This window comes from Capricornis sumatraensis, chromosome 1 (genome assembly GCF_032405125.1).
Source record: "Capricornis sumatraensis isolate serow.1 chromosome 1, serow.2, whole genome shotgun sequence".
NCBI classification, from domain to species: Eukaryota; Metazoa; Chordata; class Mammalia; order Artiodactyla; family Bovidae; genus Capricornis; species Capricornis sumatraensis.
The window spans coordinates 214,765,557-214,770,438 of NC_091069.1; the positions used below are offsets into that span (position 1 = coordinate 214,765,557).

The window sequence follows — 4,882 nt, forward strand, 5'->3', positions numbered from 1 at the left end:
CAGCACACAGTGAGAGTACAGTAGGGGCTGAATGAAGAAGTGGGTGGCTGGCTGGATAGATGGAGCCCTTAATATGTAAGAGCACTTTATAAGAAACAACTCATTTAATCCTCCCATCAGTCCCTGGATGCAGGAGCTATTGTTAGTCCCTCTGACAGGTCAGGAAACTGAAGCACAGAGCTTAAAGTAGCTTATCCAAGGTCACCCAGCTGGAAAACGCCCAAATCATAGTGCTGGGTGGGAGCTCTGAACCCAGGCACTGGCTCTGAGGAACACAGCCCTAAGATTGAAGCAGATGGCCCAATCCAAATACTCAAGAGCTGGCTGAGTTTTCGTTGACAGTATCAGCTCATCTGTTTACGTAACTGCTGTGACCTGAAGACAACTGTAGCAGTCCCCAACCTTTTTGGCACCAGGGACTGGTTTCATGGAAGTCAATTTTTCCATGGAGCAGGGGTAGGAAGGGATGGTTTCAGGGTGATTCACGTGCATTTATTGTGCACTTTATTTCCATGATTATTACATCAGCTCTACCTCAGATCATCAGGCATGATTAGATCCTAGAGGTTGGGGACCCCCGGTACATAGTATGTGCTGTTTTATTATGCTTCTTAACCGGTGTTCTGGTTAAAGTCAGAAAAGGCTCTGCAGGCTAAAGTGGCTGCAGAAGTGATGATCCACCTTATTCATATGTGAACATAATGTCTCAGTTTATGACAGAAAAGTCTACCACTGTCTTAAATCACAAGATGATGCTCATTTTCTTAAAAAAAAAGTAATACAAAAACAGAAAGACCTTTAAAAAAAAAACTCATATTTAAACAGTAATGATCTCCAAGGGGCTCTCAGGTCTAAACATGCGTGATTTAATAATGCCTTATAATCTCTCTATGAAGAGGTGGATAAACCTTTTTCATAAAAGCTAAACTGTAACCCCTCATTACTACCCCGACTCTATTTACAGGGAACGTCTGACTAAACCACATACATGTCTAAATCATAAAATGTTATTCTGAAAGTGCCATTTATTGCTTTCAAGGGCACACAGTAATTAGAACTAGACTAAGTGTTGCCTAGCAGAATTCCTTCAGATAATTAGTTTAATGAATAGGCAAGGATGTTTTCTAATTAGCAGGTCAGCTGTTTCTATATAAATAAGTGCTTCTATAGTAGCTGAGAGAGCTTAAAACTGCTCTTTTGAACATTCTCTCAGTTGTCTTGCTTATATTATTACTTTTTGTCCCTTTCTTCTCACAAACACAAAGGAAACACTCAGCTGACCTACAGTCTCAACTATCACCTCTTACAAATGAGCAAGGTTTAACATTCCTGGAGAGTTGGCTCCCCAGTAAATGCTTAAAGCCACCCTACATCCCACTTAGACATTATTTCTAATGCCCACCAGCCTGCCAACCCTGGAAATGGAAAGAAAACTAATCTAGAATTTTCAGGATGCATCACTTTTATCTAAAAAGTAGTTTTTAAATATTAAGTGTCAGTCACTCAATCGTGTCTGACTCTTTCCAACTCCATGGATTGTGGCTAGCCAGGCTCCTTTGTCCATGAAATTCTCAAGGCAAGAATACTGAAGTAGCCATTCCCTTCTCCAGGGGATCTTCCCGATCCAAGGATCAAACCTGGGTCTCCTGCATTGCAGGCAGATTCTTTACCATCTGAGCCACCAGGGAAGCCCAAGTGCTTTATACCCCTGGCCAAAGTTTTCCAGTCTTAAGTCCTTGCTAACTTACATGCTTACAATTATTTCTCTGATCCATATAATGCTAATTTTGCTTCTGCAGAATCTTTTGACCTATCTAATAGCAAAGAATAAGCATCCACTTTTAACTTACTTCTCTGTCACTGGGATCAAGAAAGTTTCACCTAGTTGTCATCATATCCTAGTTTTCAAGGGTAGTTATCTCAAGATATGAGAATCAAAGTAGACTATTCCCCTTTAGAGAAAGGGCTCCATTGAAAGGGGAGCTGGGAACCCACTGCCCAACAAAAGTCAAGGGGATATTCCTGACTCCCCTTTGGTTAGCAAACACGCATCAACACCAGGGGAGGAGGAGACAAAAAGGAACAAAAGTTCTTCCTCAATCTCCTCATTCAATGCCCACCACCCGAGTGAAAGATTGTGTCCTCAAATGTGTTATCACCCTGGGCTCTGAGCATCTGTGTAATCCGCCTGGCTGCTCGGAAGGTCAGCAAATATTATGTTTGAAATACCAGCACTGGGACAGTACTGGATGCAAATGTGATGGCTGTAGCCACCTACAAGGGGCAAGCACGGTGCCAGCTCTTGAGGAGGTTCCAGACTGTTGGAAAAACAAACCCAGACAAACAATATGAGCACTAATTAACAACTTCAGCAGCTACAGAAAAAAGTAATGTCAGTTGGTGATTAATTGAAAGCAAACAACACAGTGTAAGCACGAGGGAAGCTTTGTCAGGGGACAGGGGCTTCGGGGGCCATGAAAGGTGTCATGTGTATGCTGAAAGCTGGGTGAAACTGCAGTTAGAATTTCTCAAGCATTGGAAAGAATGGAAAATTTGTGTGGGGGCCAACGGTTGGTTACTGAAGAGTAGGAGGCAGAGACAATGCTGGAAGGGTAGGCTGAAGTGTGACTACAAAGGCTACCCAAAGCCAGCAAAAGAACTGCTCCTCAAGGCGTGGAACCCACCAAGGGCATCTGGGAAGGTCACAGGACCAAAACTTCGACTGAGAAACTTAATCTGACAGTCGTTGTGTTTAGAGATAAGAAACAAAATGTTACAGAAGACTTCTGTGATATCTCCTAACTGGCTTCAAACTCAGCCTACACACCACGTCCAGGTACTTCTTAAAGAACACTTTTCATAGGTCACACTCTCCCTATTTCTGCCCATTGCCTCCCTACAAACTTACTTCTACAGGATAAAGACCAGATATCTCTTCCTGGTCTACTAGATCCATCACAGTCCAGGCCTAGCTGAACTTTTCAACTCACAGGTCTTATACCGCACCACATGGCTGTCCCCCTCTCACATGTTCACCAGAGGGCCACCATCCACCACTCGACACCCTGCCCCAAACCTTCTCCACGTGCCTCGATACCCATCTCCCCAGATCTTGGGGTCCACTTCCTCCAGTCTCACTGCACTGCTGACTCAGCCTCTGGGCCTATCGCCTTGGACTTGGTGATGGACTTCTTTATCATTCAGGTCTGTTTTGTCTCTCCTTCTACTCCATTTTTCAACGTATAGACTATGGTACCCTACCAACATTCCTAGGAGGAGAAGGGGATGACAGAGGATGAGATAGTTGGATGGCATCACTGACTCAATGGACATGAGTTTGAGCAAGCTCCGGGAGTTGGTGATGGACAGGGAAGCCTGGCGTGCTGCAGTCCATGGGGTCGCAAAGAGTCAGACCTGACTGAGCGACTGAACTGAACTGAGCAACATTTCAAACATGACGGACACTCAGTAAGCAATGGCGATGTTGACAACCAAGAGGTGGTAGAGGAAGGTGATCACCATTTACGAGGCCACTGCAGTGATCCAGGCATACAGATAATGTGCATGAAGAACTAAATCTTTTAGTAGAACCAAAAAGATTTCAAAACATACTGGAAAGAATGAAGATGAATGAAAAAAATTATTGAGACATAGGTGGTAAGGGGGACAGAAAAAAACTGGCTCTGAGACTCCAAGCCTGAGGAATCAAAAGAATGATCAACTAGTACTGAGCACACAGGGACCCTCCATAGTTGCTCGATAGGAAAGCAAAAGGAAGGACGTAAAGGAGGGAAGGCACAGGCGGTGCATCATGAGGGACAGTTCAGACAACTGAAATGCGAGCTGTTAGTGAGGCCTCAACTTGGAAATGTAGGATGGAGGGCCAGAGAAAGTTTAGGCGCAAGCTCTGGGTTTAGAGTTATCTATTCAGGCAACTCTCCCAAGCTGCAGATGGAAATTCTATCTCTGAGGAAGAAGGGAAGAGAAAGAACAGAGGACCTAGGAGATGCAGGAACCATAAAAAGGGTTGACAGGGAACACAGAGGCCGTAGGTGGTGCTGATAACAGTGTGGGAAAACCAAACCAGGACAGTTTCAAGAAAGAGAGTAGTCAAGGGTATCGCATGAAACAGACACACCAAAGAGAATGAATGAACAGTTGTCTCTCAGCATACAGTTCAAATGCCACCTCTTCCAAGAAGCCTCCCCTGATCACCCATCAGAAGGCCCTTTCTCGGGACTTCCCTGGTGGTCCAGTGGCTAAGACTCTGCACTCCCAAGGCAGGGGGCCCTGGTTCGATCCCTGGTTAGGGAACTAGATCCACATGCTGCAACTAAGACCTGGTGCAGTCAAATAAATAAATACTAAAAATAAATATTAAAAAAAAAAGAGAAGGCTTTCTCTCTTCTCTGACCCCTCATCCACATCTCCCTTGGACCAAGTATGAGCAGCATTATTTAAGTCCCCTATTTCCTATCCTACAGGATCTAACAGAGATTTCAACATATGGGTACTCGCTAATCTTTGTGCAGTAAATGAACATACAGCAACTAATTCTCCTGTGTATGCTTTCCGGAATTACTGCCTGAATCCAGTTTATGAGTGTGTGCCTATAAAGCTAAATCACAAATCGTTTGGGATTTATTTGTTCTCACACTCACCAACTACAATTCAAAGCAATTCCAGGACACACAATACCTGCAAGCATTCTCACTTCTTAGCCCATTTTCAACAACAATAAAGAAGGGAAATTTTTCATCAAGTTGTTTGCAATTAAGCATAACCTAAGCTTATAAAGTTGCGTATTCTCATTGTCTTTTACTTTTTTGTAAACAAGCTCAATCTCCTTAGTATTTCAACTTCTCAACTTTCTGTTTTGTTA

General features: G+C 43.6%; 1 non-coding gene across 1 annotated transcript; it reads left to right on the top strand.

The window, feature by feature from the left end:
- The first annotated feature begins 4,241 nt into the window (after positions 1-4,241).
- Positions 4,242-4,314, top strand: TRNAG-CCC (transfer RNA glycine (anticodon CCC)). The gene has a single exon. It is a non-coding gene; the product is annotated as a tRNA-Gly (tRNA).
- Positions 4,315-4,882: the final 568 nt, after the last annotated feature.